The sequence below is a fragment of the Sphaeramia orbicularis genome, chromosome 15 (genome assembly GCF_902148855.1).
Source record: "Sphaeramia orbicularis chromosome 15, fSphaOr1.1, whole genome shotgun sequence".
NCBI lineage: Eukaryota > Metazoa > Chordata > Actinopteri > Kurtiformes > Apogonidae > Sphaeramia > Sphaeramia orbicularis.
In genome coordinates this window covers 22,629,378-22,646,732 of record NC_043971.1, presented here as the reverse complement: position 1 = coordinate 22,646,732, position 17,355 = coordinate 22,629,378, and the positions used below count along the sequence as shown (strand labels likewise).

The 17,355-nt window shown below is 36.3% G+C and overlaps 1 long non-coding RNA gene across 1 annotated transcript; it reads right to left on the bottom strand.

Annotated features, from left to right (window-relative positions):
* Positions 1-1,588: 1,588 nt before the first annotated feature.
* Positions 1,589-16,409, bottom strand: LOC115434632 (uncharacterized). Its single transcript, XR_003937567.1, has 3 exons — positions 16,292-16,409; positions 7,196-7,201; positions 1,589-1,600 (listed from the first exon to the last, which is right to left on the bottom strand). It is a non-coding gene; the product is annotated as an uncharacterized LOC115434632 (long non-coding RNA).
* Between the last annotated feature and the right edge of the window lie 946 nt (positions 16,410-17,355).

Genomic DNA, 17,355 nt, shown 5'->3' with positions numbered 1-17,355 from the left:
CTGTCTTCAATGTATGTAATGAGTATAAAAGGGCCTCAGCATTAGGCCGCACACTGGGAAATAAGGACAACAATGGAAAGATGCAAACCTGCATTTGCCCATGATTTTGTCTGTAATAGAATTGTTATAGACTGGGTTTTTGGTCGTGTTGCGGAAGGTTTAGTGCGATATTTCAGATCAGTGGTTCTCAAACTTTCTACAGAGGAGTACCTGATGAAATGTTCTTTTTTTAGCCAAGTACCCCAACTCTCACTTGTTTGTTCCTGTGCCAAAACTTTGTAAACAAACAACATATATTTAACTGTAATATATAAAAAAATAATAAACTTTTTAAAGTAAATTTTGTTTGCAAAATATAAACTGAAAAGTAATAAATAAATTGGTCATTGGTCAACGAACATTTCATCAACAAAAAAATAATTACTTAGCTACTCAAATAAACTCATTTTGAATAAAATAAAATAGAAATGTTCTTAAAATGTTACCAAAGCTTAAACAAGATGATTGACAATAAAACTATTATATGAATGTATTTATTGTGTTTTATATTTCAGCATTAATTCTCATTATTAGTTATTTACTTATTCATTTTGGATTTGTTTTATTTTCATTGACTATCATGTAAACTCTTTACTGTAATAGCTGTAACGGCAACCTATCTGATGTAAGCAGATGTTTCAAGAACAGGGAAGGTATTGTAAGTTTTCTTCATGCTGCTCCTTTCTAATGATTTAGATTGGAATGAATGAATGAATGAATAAATAAATAAATAAATAAATAAATAAATATCTTTATTTTGTATTCAGTACATGATGACATTTAATTTATTTCTCTAAAAAAAATTTCAAGTACCCCGTGGGCTTCTCCCAAATACCCCTGAAGGTACGCATACCCCACTTTGAGAACCCCTGTTTTAGATGATCTTTAAATCAATCCAAACTATTACATGCTAGAAAAGCTGTTATTAATTCACAGAACATTGTGCAAGAGGGAAAAAGGAAATGACAAACAAAAGAGTGTAAGAGTGAGAGGTTCGTAGATAGGTTTGAAGCTCTGCTTTCACCTGTAGTCCTCTGTTAGCATGAGGAGATATGGAGATTTGCTCTAGAGCTTGGATGGAGTGATGAAGTAGGCTGAGATAAGGGCTGTGGAGGATTATTCAATCAATCACTTGTAGCCATATCTTCTTACAGCTTGTCTGAGGAGACACAGGAAGTAGTCAGTTCCACAAGGGATAAAAGTGAAAAACAAACAAAGAAAGAAAACACTGGGTCACTTCAGTTCACAAAGGCTGCTCCACAAGCAGTGTAAGTGTAACAGAGTATGCATGTCAATTGGGCAGATTCAAGATGCAAACACTTAAAGTAACCGTTTCAGACAGAATATTCAACATACTATTATTCTACATGTAAGTATAAAAGCATAAGTTGTCTTTCATTTATATTTCAATAGTATATAATACTGCGTTCAAACTGGAAAAAGGAAATGAGGCACCCTAATATGTCATACATGATTGATAACGTCTAAAAGCATGCTGAGAGTGCATCAGGGAAAAACAGATATTAAGCTCTGCGCTCAGCACTAACAGCATGAAAATTCCCTTCTGTCTCATAGGCACAAACAACAGTGTAGCTTCAACGTCAAAAATAAAAATGCGGCTTCGGGAAAGGATATAAATACAAGATTAATTGACATGCCATTTAATTTACAGCAAAATGGAAACAAATGATGTAAATTAAAATTATTGACAGCGCAAAATATGTATTTGTAACCACTCAGGCAATTGAAATCACATGTCAGCGGAGGATTTATGTTTAGACAAATGGACATAATGAAGATGTTTTAGTTTCTTTACTTCATTTACCATTTTATCATCAACCTGCGCATACAAATCTGTTTTATCACTTTTGGTGTTGTTTCTTGCTTGTGGTGTCACTGATATAAATTATTTTTGACAGTATCTATGCAATCTTTCTCCTTCTTTCTCTTTCATTCCTAATAAAGTCATCTTTGACATTACACCATCTTTCATTGCATAACAGAGATAACAGATACAAATGCGTCGCCTGCTTACAATGAAGATAAAACGGAGTGCAAGATAATGGAGAAGAAGTATAAATTTTGACCTGTGAAGGTTGAATCACAGTAGGTAGATTAAGGTACTGTACTGTGATACATTGTTAACCAAAAAGAGAAAACAAGGGTATTTGACAAGCTTAAGGCAAAACAACTATGTAATACTCTAGGGTATTTTGCTGTGTGGAATTCTTAACCCATAACAACCCAAATATATACCAGTGACCAAAACCATCTACTGATCTAAAATGTTTAATAACCTTAGAGCCAGTAATCCTATCAATACATGTAAATAACTGGTGTAAAATGCAGTTTGTCATCTTTTCATGGTCATCAGATATGACCCATTTGGACGTTCAGAGGCTCTGTAGTGAACGTGGAAACACCATCATCTTCTACAAAATTGATTCACCAGTAAAACCCACGGAGTTTCATAAATGACAATAGATGGAGACACTAGGTTTATGTTCAGTTAATTATAGATTTTACTGAAAAAGTCACTTTTTCTCTAATTTTTTTCTGTATTTGGCATACAACCCTCAAATATAATCTCAGCATGATGATCAAAGTACATGATCAGTAAGTTAAATACAGGAAAATACCAGATTTTCACTGAAAAAATGCAAATGGAGAGGATAATATTATGACAAGCAGTGATAAAACGCTTAAGAAAGGTAAAATAGAGAGAAAAATTTATTTGTGAATTGCCACAAAAGTAGCACTGAGTCTTTATGGGTTAAAACAGTATTCTGTCCTTTCAGGAAAACTGCTGCGTGTCCTATGGATCAACAAATTTGTGCTGCACTTGGTTCTTTTATCACAGAGGACGAAGCCTTTTGGACAAAACATCAGGGGATTCAAGTGAGTTCTTGAGTGCAAAACCTTAAAAGTCTTTACTTTAAAAAGAGGCAAAAAAAACAAACTATACTATTGCTGAAGAGATTAGAGTAAATCAGGCAAATATGACTAACAGTGGGTATTTAGTATTGATTTTTTACCACTTTCAATGGAGGGTTGCTTGTTACGAATACCAACAATTGGGGGTAGAATTCATGTCAGACTGCAGCTATTTTCACTATTGAACTTTACATCATCTTTTAAAAAAAGAGCAGATGGGCTTTGTAATGGAGGAGTCCTATTGATCCTTGGTTTCATTGATTTCCTCTTTTTTTTTGTCAGTGGCAAAGCAAAGGGATGGGAGGCGCAGTAGCTGTGAGAAGGTCTCTCTCTGAATAAGAATTGTGAAGCACTGGGCACCAGGGTGAGGTGCTGCATGAACAATAACTGCTGGTGCTGCTGCAGATTGTGCTGCACTCCAGACTTGGTGTGCGAAGGGGCTTTCACTGCAGATGTGCTCCTGACACGTTACAGCAGGTAAATTGCCAACACTTAATGAGGCCCTGGAATTATTGAATTCCTGTCGACTTGATGTGAGACACAAAGAGACATGCTGGCTGTGTCTAAAAGCTCACTTAAAAGCTTCCTCAATTCCCGTCCTTACAGTATGTATGTAATGTGAACAGATAGCATTGGATCCTGAGATGGAGATATCAGTGGCCGGCTCATCTGACTTATCTACTGATTATCATTTTTATTCCACTTTCTTGCAGGACCATGACTGGACTGTATGTTTCAAGTAGACACGTGACACAAAAACAGAGAGATTTAAAAGTAAAACAGGACGATTGTCCCAAAATCAGATACAATGAGGTCAGTGTCTTGGATCTTATGAATAAAAAGTGAAGCAATTCTCTGTAAACTTCGAGCCATTGAGGTGAGAAAACAAAAACCATCAGCTTTACATCAGCTTGTCCCATAAAGACAACCCATAAAGATCCAAACACCCACTGGCAACCAAAATTATTTACTGATATAAAAAGTTAAATAACTTTTGATCAATTAATCCTATCAATACATGTAAATAATTGGTGTAAAATAAAGTTTGTCATCTTTTCATGGTCATCAGATATGACCCATTTGGGCGTTCAGAGGCTCTGTAGTGAATGTGGAAACACCATCATTTTCTACATTATTGATTCACCAGTAAAACCCATGGAGTTGGATCAATGACAGTGGATGGACACGCTTGTTTTTATGTTCAGTTAATGATAGATTTTACTGAAAAAGTCACTTTTTCCTCCATTTTCTCTGTCTTTAATTTGAGCTTTTACAGGCATCAATCATGATCAGTACATTAAATGCAGAAAAAGACCTGATTTTCACTTAAGAATGCAAATTACTGACCATATTATTAGAAAAAATAAGAAGGGGGGGGGGGGGAGAGAGAAAAGTTAATAGAGAAAAAGTCATTTGGGAACTAGCATGACTACATTGAAAGGCATTAAATCTCTCTTTAAGAAAGCTATAAAAACTTGAATAAAAGGCATTGTCATTTCATCATTGTCATATCCTAGAGCAGGGGTGTCCAGTCCTGGTCCTCGAGGGCTGGTATCCAGCATGTTTTAGATGTTTCCCTCTTCCAGCACACCTGACAGTCATTATCAGGCTTCTGCAGAGCTCGATGATAGGCTTATCATTTGAATCAGGTGTGTTGGAAGAGGGATACATCTAAAACATGCAGGATACCGGCCGTTGAGGACCAGGGTTGGACACCCCTGTCCTAGAGAGATATAAACTTCTATATTCAAGTTGTAAGTATACTTGTTTTTTTATATAAAGTGCTCATAAACTTGCCCCTCCCCTGCTACATGACTTTTCCAAAGACTTAAAAGCGGAGGTTGTACTCAGGCCTCTGTAAACGGGGACCGTGTGATATCAACAGTAGGAGGTAAACTCTGGAATTCAACATACAACACTTTTAAAACAGACTTAAAACAGTGGCTCCTGGAAAACCAGAGATGCAATCACTTTTAACTGACATACAATATGGGACGGTCATGGCTCAGATGGTAGAGCGGGTTGTCCAATAACCGAAGGTTTGGTGGTTCGAATCCAGCTCTGTCCATGTGCTGTTGTGTCCTTGGGCAAGACACTTCATCTCCTTGCCTCCAGTACTGCTACTCACACTGGTGTATGAATGGTCGGTGGTGGTCGGCAGATTGGCAGTCATGCTTCCGTCAGTCAGCTGTGGCTACAAATGTAGTTTACCACCACCAGAGTGAGAATGTGAGAGCGAATGAATAACACTGGGTTACAAAAAAATGTTTTTCGCAAGTTGTCTAGGTTTTTTCAACTGAATTAGGACCATTTTGCACCGCTAAATCCAAAAATGACATCTGTTTTTTCTCAATCAGGTCAGGTTTTTTGCTAATTTGATTTTGAAAAATTTGATCTTCTCACAAAATTGATTACATTTTTGTGACTTTATCAGTTGATTTTTTTATATAGTTCTCACCCAAAATAGGTTTTAAGAGAAAAAAAATCATTTTCTAACAGGATTCCTGTTAGGTACAATGGTGTATTCACCGCAGATGTAGCGGAATACATCAGGCTTATTTTTGCAAGATCTTCTAGTCGAAGCCATTTCATTCACCTGTAATATTAAAAAAACCATTAATCATAAATTGGCAAAAGTAAAATCTTCAGAACTCGTTTATTTGCAAGAAATATGAAAAAAAACTTGTATCATATGATGTGAAAAGGCCCATAAATGTAAGCAAAAATGTTAAAAAGCCAATATGTAGCATAGTTCAGAAAGTTGACCTGATTGACCAAATTAATGTGATTTTTGGATTCAGCACACCAAAATTATCCTAAATCAGCTAAAAACTTAAACAATAAATTTGTTGTTGACCAGTGTAATCGATCGTCTGTATGCACTTTGAGTATGCGTTCATAGAAAAGCGCTATATAAATCTAATCCATTATTATTATTTCATCACCCATACATTTTCTCTGTTAAATTGGATGTAAGTATAGAGGTGAATGAACAGGCTAATGCCCCTATGATCATCCTATGTCTATTTGTTTTTTGTTTATTTGTTTTGATGATGTCTATGTCATCACTATGTGTATTTTTTAATTTTTAATTTATAGTGAACGCATGCTGTATCAATGTTAGCTGTTTTATGTCTTGTTCTGTCACCTGCCTAGGGACTGCACATGAAAAGTAGCTATTTTTACTAATTCTGGCATATTTACATGGGCATATTTTTTACACAATAATGTTCCTAAATATGCACGGTCCCTATTAAATAAACTAATAAAATAAAATAACTGCCACAAAAATAGCACTGGGTCTTTATGGGTTAATCTTGTTGAGCCTGGCATCATCACACTGGGCCACTTCACAAGAATCTCAGCTGAAATGCTGTGAGACTCCCAGGATAGTGAGGAGATCTGTGATGAGATATAGCCTCTGTGTTTGTGAGGAGGCCTGCACTAGCTAATCAGTGGAGTGATAACCAGTGGTACATCCTTCCATCCCTGACCATCGACCCTGCTGTGGAGAAGCAGGGGGAGGAGAGTGGGTTGTTCCTTTCCGTCATGACACCGTGGAGGGGAAGTTTCATCTCTTGAACTTCAGTTCTTTGGCTGAAGTTTGGGAGCTGAGGTGGACTGTGGCCTTTACACACGGGGGGCGTAATGGGAAAAAAAAATGACACAAAAGTGCATCCGTGGGCGAATATTTTAGAACTATTCACACATGCGGGGATGCCAGTTTGCAACAGTTGCAGGTTTTGCTCAATAAAAGATGGGAATATATTTGCAGCAGGCTATTCGACAGAAATAGTCATGAATTCAACATCACCTGAAGTGTGTCACCAGTCTGATACAACATCCTCTGTTCACTCCATGTCCAGGTAAAAAGTCACACTTGGTGGAAACTGTATTTGATTCATGTGACCTCAGCCACACTGTCTATCTCTATTTTTTTTTTTTTTTTTTTACCTCCTCTAAGTGTATCAGCGGGGTTCGTCTGTCTGTCTGTCTGTCTGTCTGTCTGTCTGTTTGTTTGTCTGTTAGCAAGATAACTCAAAAAGTTATGGGCGGATGTTCATGAAATTTTCAGGAAATGTTGATGCTGACACAAGAAACAAATGATTAAATTTTGGTGGTGTTTGGTGGGGGGGCACTGATCTGCCTTGGCGGAGGTCTGCGCTCTCCAAGTGCTTTTCTAGTCTATTTATTATGACTGTTTTGTACATACATTTTGCACGTACATCTTGCACATACATATTTATATATTTATATTTATATATTTTTTAATCTTGTTATTCTTTTATGGTGTTCATCAAAGTGTTTTTATTGTTGCCAGATTCATCAGAATTTTGTTCTGCAGTGCATCTCTGATGTAATGTCTGAATGGCAATAAGGAAATCTGAATCTGATGCTCACTGTCCTAATAGTCTAGTTCAGGGGTGTCAAATTAATTTTAGTTCAGGGGCTGCATACAGCCCAAATTGATCTGAAGTGTAAAATAATAACATAATAGCCTATAAATATTGAGAACTTTGAATCTGTCTCTTTCTTATAATGCAAAAAAAGCTAAATTAAATCCTGAAAATGTTTCCATTTAGACTATCCTTTCACAAAAAGTGAATAAGCTGAAAAAACAGACATTTCTTGAGAAAACTAAATGTGATTTTAACAATATTATGCCTCAACTTATCATTTTTACAAGTGCACAACAGTTTGCAGTGGATCTACAAAGTCTACAGGGAAACTAAAATGAGTTTGACACCCTTGATTGTTATATATCTGTATCTTCAGTGTAATTTTTACACTTTTGAAATGCATCCCTCAGGATAGATTTGAACCTTTGGCGGGCCAGTTTTGGCCCATGGACCATATGTTTGACGCCCCTGATCTCATTATTCATTGATGCTGCTCCACATGTTATCATCACTTCATTATCATTTTTGTCTATTTTTGGCTAGAAATTAACAAGTATGGCTCCATCCAGGACATTGAGACATGGCTGGTCGATGCCTTTATTTGCTGCAAAATATTCATGATCTCCATTAAAGTAAACGTGAAAAAAGGCATCCTGCGTGTAAAGGCCTTCAGACTGCACCCATAAAGGCAGAGGGATGATTGTGTATAAGACGCCTGTAGAGAGAGGGATGGGTGAACTGTTGTCCAGGGTTTTGTTCTTGAATATACTGTCATGAACAGACAGATTACAGTTCTGCTTAACCCTTAGGGGTCTGAGCCTATTTTGTCTGTTTTTGAGTACTTTTGATTTTGCCTTTTTATACTATATAAAGAAATAATTACCATACCCATGTTTGGTATCTTTTTTTTTTCAGCACAACTTCATCTATTTCATCTGCTTATTTATTTATTTATTTTTCATTTTAACCAACTATGTCAACATAAAAGGCCAAAAATCCTACAAAAAATATAAAATCCCATTTGAAAACTGCATATAATTTATTGCATAAATACCACAAAAATGCTTAACAAACCTTTTCAAAGACTTTAGAAGTGAATATTGGTTCCAAATACTAGGTATTCAAAATCAAGACTGTAATAAATTAAAACTCTACTCAAATATTTGACAATAAACCATATCATTACATAGGCATTTTCCTCCAGTTTTCTCACCCCCCTCCGGTCCTTCTGGTTTCCGCATCAGGTGGGGTTATTGTCACCCTTACCTGTAATGCTAATGCTGTCTGTGGATTAGAATCTGCAGATTTGTCCAGTTTTTTCCGTTTTGAAAAAGGACAAAAAATTACGAAGATATGGTGAGAAATTTAAGGCCCGCCCCACCTCATTTTCCTATTTTTACTCATGTTTGTTTGCTCCGACTTCAAAACATCATATCTCCGGTTGTATTTGCTCTATCAACATCAAATAAAAAGTGTTTCAAATCCACATTTTCGAATGCAGTTATCCCCAGTGGTCTACAACTTCCGATGCTACGATGTATTGAAAATGTCATGTGATTGAGTCACAGGGCCGTGACCGTGGACCCCTAAGGGTTAACTTCCTGTTTAGAACAATAAAGTAAGAGATCTTGTGAGGGCTGGACTAATGTAGTGTCTGTGGGGTTTGATTTTGACTTGACTGACATGACTTCAACTCTTTGACAAATTATCTAGATTCTTTCAGACAGTTTCTCTTCGCTGTGAATATAAATGGGTTATTGGTCCTTAATTTCTGATTTATCAGGATGTGTATGTGTAACAGAGGGCTGACTTGGAGTTGCAGTATGGGTGCTTCAGCGTTTCATAGCTCACTTGTATGTTTCAATGATTCAATGTCACAGGGTGTCGTAACTAGGGATGTAACGATTACTTTAATGATAAGATGTGGTAACATTTCTGACAGTTAGTATTACCGTTTAAATTCTAATTATTATGATAGCCGTGTTCGATTACCGCACTTTGAAAATCACGGTGATACTGTTCATTTCCTGGAGAAGCAGCGGCATTCCAGGTGCGCGTGTGCATTTTGCAACGTTTGGCCTCTGAAAACATGGTGGAAGGCACCTGTATGGACAGAGCTCCAGAGTTTGGGGATAATGGGCTCCCGCAAGGACCCGGGTCCGTCCAAGCGCACGCACTGACCAGTGTGTATAATGTGTGTATAATGTTATATATACGTAACACTGTGAATGATTTGATATGGAAAATGGTCAAACAAGCTCCACTATGACCTGTCCAACTACTTTTTTTCCCACTCAAAAAAACACTTAGGAATCGATAGGAGAACTGATAAGGAATTTGATTAGTAGGCAGAATGGACAATGGCATTGATAATGATAAAATCTTATTAATTCCCACCCCTAGTGCAGATATCTCTTATGGCCATAAGGTGCTATCTTTAATGCTCATTTGTATGTTTGATGTTTACATGTTAATATTTTAATGTTTCTGCAACAGAAAGTATATTGTGTGTGTTATTTACTTGTTTTTTTTTTTTTTCAAAATGCAACTTGGTTACATTATTTCAGTGTGTGTATAAGTAGTTTTGAACATTTTGAGCACATTTCAGCAATTCCGCGATAATAATGATAACCGTGATAATTTTGGTCACAATAACCGTGATATGAAATTTTCATATCATTACATCCCTAGTTGTAACTATATGTTGGGTTAAAAGTCTTTGCTTTTGTATTTCTTTCTTAACTCTGAAGCTACAGCTTGTCCAGAAACTTTGTCTGAAATGCACATAAAGTAAAAAAAAAAAAAAAAAAAAAAAAAAGTCTCTAACAAAAATAAGTAGATGTGAAAGAAAAGCAATCCTTCCAATAGTTAAATAAAAGCAGGATACTGTAATTGAGAGAAAACTACAGTTCAGAAGTTGTTTTGTGTCCTGTTTGTGAGCATAAAGACAGTGACTCAGGCTGTATGACACACAGTTTTGACGGTGTGAGTTTTCTCTTCCCTATGGCTAATCGTGAGCGGTGTCTGGCTGAGGTCAGAGCGATGTCTACGAGAAGGTGCTGAGAGAACAGTCCAGGTGAAAGGCTACGCTGTAAATCATTCCCTCAGCTTCTTGGGCTCCTTGAATTGGAGAAACCATGTACTGTTTCTCACTGACAGACTCTGCTCTCCTGGGACCTTTCTTCAAGCATTTTAACTGAATAATCCAACCACGAGTGAGTCATGTTATTGATATTTGTTTGCTTGACTTATACCAATGTTGAAAATAACCCTAACCGAGACATATTACAGTTTGCAAAGGGGTCAGGATCTGTCTGCTATATTTCCTCTGTTTGGTCGTTGCTCCTCATATCCTGGTCAAATGAAACAACTGTGTGCTCTCAGTGTGATAAACAACCTAATGAAGCTGCAGCAAAGTTCAGTAAGTTCCCTTCTCATGTTTCTTATTGCTTGGTTGGTGTAATGTGCTAGGTACTCATTTCCTGTGGTTGCACATTTTTACTCCCATCTCCTGAAACACTGACAACTGGTTAGAATGTCACATTTTAATGGATAGGATGCCTCCAAAACACACAAATGAACCCATAAAGACCCAGCAGTACTTTTGTGGCAGTTTCCAAATGTTTCCCTTTAAAAAGAAACATAAAAAAATGATTTTCCAGAGGTACATTGATAAATAAACTCCATAAGGTGTTTGTTTGTTTGTTATTTGGATATCAGTTTTGCAACGTGTAGGTGAATGTGTTGTAATATGGATGAGTGACTAAATGTACAGGGTGGGGAAGCAAAATTTACAATGAACATTTAGTTGTTTTTTCTCAGCAAGCACTACGTCAATTGCTTTGAAACCAAACATATATTGATGTCATAATCCTACCTAACACTATTATCCATACCTTTTCAGAAACTTTTGCCCATATGAGTAATCAGGAAAGCAAACGTCAAAGAGTGTGTGATTTGCTGAATGCACTCATCACACCAAAGGAGATTTCAAAAATAGTTGGAGTGTCCATAAAGACTGTTTATAATGGAAAGAAGAGAATGACTATGAGCAAAACTATTACAAGAAAGTCTGGAAGATACTATTAAAGAAGAATGGGAGAAGTTGTCACCCCAATATTTGAGGAACACTTGCGCAAGTTTCAGGAAGCGTGTGAAGGCAGTTATTGAGAAAGAAGGAGGACACATAGAATAAAAACATTTTCTATTATGTACATTTTCTTGTGGCAAATAAATTCTCATGACTTTCAATAAACTAATTGGTCATACACTGTCTTTCAATCCCTGCCTCAAAATATCGTAAATTTTGCTTCCCCACCCTGTACATGTTTCAAAATTGCTGATAAATTTGGGACAGTGTTGTTTTCAGTAAGCATGGAAAGGTTTGAAGGGGTAGGATTAAGTACATTTTTGCTTCTTCCTATTCCTTTTCGCTCATGTAAATTTTGAGGCCTAAGACATTGCAGTTTTAAGTTACCGTTTTGTTTTGTTCTCATTGATTACCATTTATTTGCATTTCTGTTTTTAAATTGTCATTTACATGATCAAAATAAAGATATCAATCAAGGCAAGGCAAGTTTATTTGTATAGCACATTTCAGCAACAAGGCAATTCAAGGTGCTTCACACAGGACATTGAAATACAATGACAAGGGAAAAAGAAACATTTAAAACATTATAGAAGAAACATGTAAAAGGTGATTAAAAACAGCAAGTAAGAAAACAACACATAAAACCCAAAAATATAAAAACACACATATTAAAGTAAGAGTTGCAGTGCAGAGTTTCGAGAGAGAATATACAATTTAAAAAGTAAAAAGCCTTTTAGTCAAAGGCAGCAGAGAAGAGGTGAGTCTTTAACCTTGACTTAAAAGAACTCAGACTCTCAGCAGACCTGATATTTTCTGGTAGTTTGTTCCAGATATACGGAGCATAGAAACTGAACGCTGATTCTCCATGTTCAGTTCTGTTCAATCAATCAATCAGTTTTTTTTCTGTAGTTACCCTTTTTTTTTAAGCAATTTATCATTATTTATTATAAAATTATCCTCTGCGTTTTGCATTTTTCAGTATTAATCATGTACTTTCCTATATTTAATGTACTGATTATGTAGATGTTCAAGAAAACTCATAGTAAATTTGAAGGTTATTATATCAAAAACAGAAACAAACAGTGACTTCTTCAGCAAAGATTTCAATAACTGAATGTAAAAACAAGTGTGTCCATCTGCTTTCATTGTCAAACTCCATGGGTTTTACCAGTGAATCGATGTTGTAGAAGATAACTATGTTTCTATGTTCACTACGAAGCTTCTGAATGTCCAAATGGGTCATAACTGATGATGATTTAAAGCTCAGAAACTACATTTTACCCCAATTATTTACATGTATTGATAGGATTAGTGAACCAACAGTTACTAAACATTTTACATCAGTAGATACTTTTAGTCGCCGGTGACTGCTTGGGTCTTTATGGGTTAAAGTGTAGTTCAGAAGATGCCTACAAAATGCCGTTGTTGCAGTTTGCTTAGATTTAGGTATACAATCAACTTAGCCAGGATTAAGGAAAATGGGTTGGCGTTAGGGTTAGGAAAAGGTTCAGGGAAAGGGCTAAGACCATGTTCACACAAAACCGCATCTTTTCCTATCCGATCTTTTCTTTGTCGTTTTCAAAAAAGTGCTCTGTAAATACGGAGTTGTTTCAGGAAATATCTGCGTCCACACAAAACCACTGAAAATGCCTGAAAACGATGTAGTACAAATGTCAGGCCTGTATGTGGCGTAGTAATGCTCTTGCAAAAAATGAAGAAGATGACGTGGAACATGAGCATAAAGCTTACTTGGTTCTACCAGATCTGATCCAATATTTCCTCCTGGTTGTCCTTCTAGTTGTCCTTTTCTGCCGTAGATCCAAGAGCATGTAGTGAATATTGTTAGCTATGGTTGTTTGTTGCTCATCGTAAGAAAAGAGGAGCTGAAGATTTTGATTAAATATTTCCAGTAAGGTCAATAGCCGTTGTAGCAATAGCAGTACTCTAGTCCACCATTGTTGTTGTTGCTGCTGTTGTGAAACGGCGTCTTCTTCTGGGGTGAAACTTAGAGAGGTGGGTCTATGACATCATCCTTTTAGAAAAGTTGCGGTTCGGTCGTGCAAATGAAGACACGAAACCGACATTTTCAATTTGTGCATTTAAAAGGATGTATAAATCCACTATAATAACAAAATGTAGAACATTATAGAAGTATGAATAAAGTAAGATATTATTGTAGTTATAATTATTGGTTATCATGATAAGAAGATACTGTCATATTTATTGATCATTGTATTTAGAGTAAATATTTAAAGTGCATATAAATATTATAGTTTGTATTGAAAACGGTTGATTATGCAAATCTGATTGTGTGTGAGGTGACAAAAAAGTGTATATGAACGGTTTGTATGGATGTTTTGTGTTATTGTAAAAAATATACAGAGGAAAATGTGTGTTAGCAAAGCAAAGGAAGCAGATCTAGTTTGATTATTAGTTTGTAAAAAGGGGGTGGGAGTCAATAAGTTATACTTCTTCCCACTCCTTTTTGAGTGCAGAAAAATTGTATTGATTTTTTTTTTTTTTTTTTTTTGACCAAGTTGTATGATTCTTTGTTATCTGATGATTCTATGTGCTCGAAATAAACTACTAATACTATTACTATTACTACTACTACTACATTTTTCAAATTTATCCACTCTGGGACCTCGCTTCAATAACTGAAAACGCTGGTGTCATGTGGACGAAAGGCCTACGCTGCAAAAATCAAAGATAAAACCAAGATAATTTTCACTTGTTCTATTGGCAGATATTTTTTGGCTTAATTCAAGATATTTTTTTTTTAATTCAAACAAAAAATCTGCCAATGGAACACGTGAAAAATATCTTGGTAAGATTTCTTGAAATAAGATTTTCAAGATCTATTGTCTAAAAATAAGTTCTTATATCTCACTTACAAGTTACTCTTTAGGTGATTATGTCTTATTTTAAATGTGATGAGATATTTTGACTAGAAAAGAGAAAAATACACTTGGTAAGATTTTGATTTTTTCCAGTGTATTCGATATAAAACTTTTGCGGATATGACTGAAACCGTTTTCGTATTGACAGGGCCTAAAATAATCAAGACAAAGAAAGAAAACACAAAAGTAAACATAGCTTGAAACCAGACATAAACCCTGGTCTCCTGTGTGAAGGTGTAAAAAAAAAATTACCTGGTTTATGTCCATTTCTGGAACACTGTGAGTCGAAAATTGATGCTTTATAGGTACACTGTCTCAGGTATAGAAAACTACGCAGCTGAGGTGAGAACAGACTGTTACTCACCAAAAACAAATCTCAAAACTGTATTTCTAACTGAGCAAAATAACCTACATGTCACATTTTTTCATGCATGTTAAACAATCAGACTATTTAGAGAGAGTCGGTGCTGAATTTCAATGATCAAATCAGTCCAAGGTGAGATATTCCACAGTATGATAATCACATCAGGACTTGTTTCCTCAGTGGTTAGCTCACAGCAAGAACGTAGATTGAAAACAACCCGGGTCGACAGGGATGTTTCTGTGTAATTTGCATGTTCCTCATGTTCACGTGTGTCTCCTCTGGGCGCTCACATGTCATCACACTGTGAAGTCATGCAGGTCAGGAATTGTATATTCTAAATTGCCCATAGGACTGTGTATATGACTGTGGTTATCAACATTTAACTATGCAGAAGGCTGCAGCTGGAGCTCCAGAAAATGGATGGATAATAACATTAGCACCACAACAGTCATCCAATATTAATCGAAGTGTTGCTTTGGGTTTCCTTTTTTCACACAAATACATCGCATATTGTGTTGACTGTAAATGGTGCTGATTAGACTCCCAAAACACTACATGATACTAACAGAAGGAATTTGTGTTCATGGTGCTTTTTTCTTTTTTCACAAGGGACATGCTTGGACTGGATGCTATCATATGGCTCATGAATCGCCTTAATTCAATTTTTGTCATGTCATTTAACCTGATATTGTATATGTTAGCTTATGTCTTTCCCTAGGTTTTCAGAAAGTGTAGGTTTTGTCTGATTTTAGACATTTTCCCCAAGTTTGTGGAATATGTAGTGGTACATAAATGGGGGTTTTCAGGGTTCCTGCCAAAAAACATGTAATTTTTTTTAAATGAATCAGCAATTATACATCCCTTTGGATCATTATTATTATTATTATTATTACCATGACCATGAACAAATGTTTGGTAATGATGTTCGATACCACGGATTTCCTTTCTGATCTGATACCAAGTAAAATTCAGGCTGGTATCAGCTATACCGATCCGATACCGATAATTTGTACAAATACACTTAATGTCTGGAAAATCTAAAAAAAAGAAAAACAAACACTGTATTTCAAATCATAACTTCATAAAGAATACAAGACATGAGAGTAATTATTGTTTAATTATTAAGAACTATTCTAAAATAGACAACAATTGGGGGCGGCCATGGCTCAGGTGGTAGAGCAGGTCGTCCAATAACCAAAGGGTTGGCGGTTCGAATCTCACTCTGTCCATGTGCTGTTGTGTCCTTGGGCAAGACACTTCACCCTCCTTGCCTCCAGTGCCACTCACACCGGTGTATGAATGTTTGTTGGTGGTCAGAGGGGCCGTAGGCGCGAATTGGCAGCCCCGCTTCTGTCAGCCTGTCCCAGGGCAACTGTGGATACAGATGTAGTTTACCACCACCAGAGGGAGAATGTGAGAGCAAATGAATAATGGATCAATAATGTAAAGCGCTTTGGGTGTCTAGAAAAGTGCTATATAAAATCCAATCCATTATTATTATTAAAAATGAACATTTGCATATTAATTCATGAACGCGTTAACATGAAACACAAAAACACTGAACGTAACATTTCAACAAAAACATCCAACAGTGACACTTTCCCTTATTCACTAGTTTTTGTTAAGGAACAATAACATATTTACTGTTTTCCCCTTCAGTCTGTTCCGTTTTTTGCTCAGAACCTTTCCTGCCTTTGAAAAGACCGTCTCTGCTGGTACAGAAGTGGTGGTCATTCCCAGGTATTTTAGGACTTGGAAGAACTGACTGAGAAGCATGACACAGTACACACCCACCCAGGCGGAAGAAGAAGTAGTTCCCACCAAGAGCGTATCATTCAGACAAGATCCCAATAGTTTAGTTACTTTCCACTGTGTTCCTGATGTATATTACCTCAAGTGACTGAAGTATCAGAAGTATTGATATTTTCATCTGTGAAGTGATTCTAGAGTGTAAAGATCTGGTATCAGAGATATCAATATTTCAGTATCGATCTGCACATCACTAATGTTTGCAAAAACAAGAGCAGGTAATGAAGAGCATTCTGAAAACAAAGGCTTGGTATAAAAGTTCAGCTTCAGGCATTAGATCTGGAGAGGTCATTGAGTTAGTTTAAAGCACTCCACATCGCCTGGCAGTATGTTCTGTTGTGTCTGATGCTCTTATATGGGAATTTAGTCCATGATGACATCCTCAGAACTAAACTGACATTGCTGTGAGTGATAAAATGCCATTCAATTGACAATGCCATTGATATTTATCGCACCACCAAAGGGGAGGCAAGAGGCATTGTTTCTGGTTCAGTTTGTTTCTTTGCTTGTTAACACTCTAGGAGCAAAACTATTAGTTGAATTTATACCAAACTGGGTTTATAGATTGCCAGTGACCCAGAATAGATCTGATTACATTTCGGGAAAAGTAGGTCAAAGTTCCAATTTTCTATACATTTTTAAAATATTTTTTTCTCCCATACTTATAATGGGCGAAATTTCAAATGTCTGTAAAAACATCAATCTTGTTTCAATTTACTTCAAACTTGGCACATACATAGAGGCGATCACCACACCCATAGACATGATGACATCAGCTGGATCGATGCCAAAATAAGCTACAATATGTGCGAGGGGCAG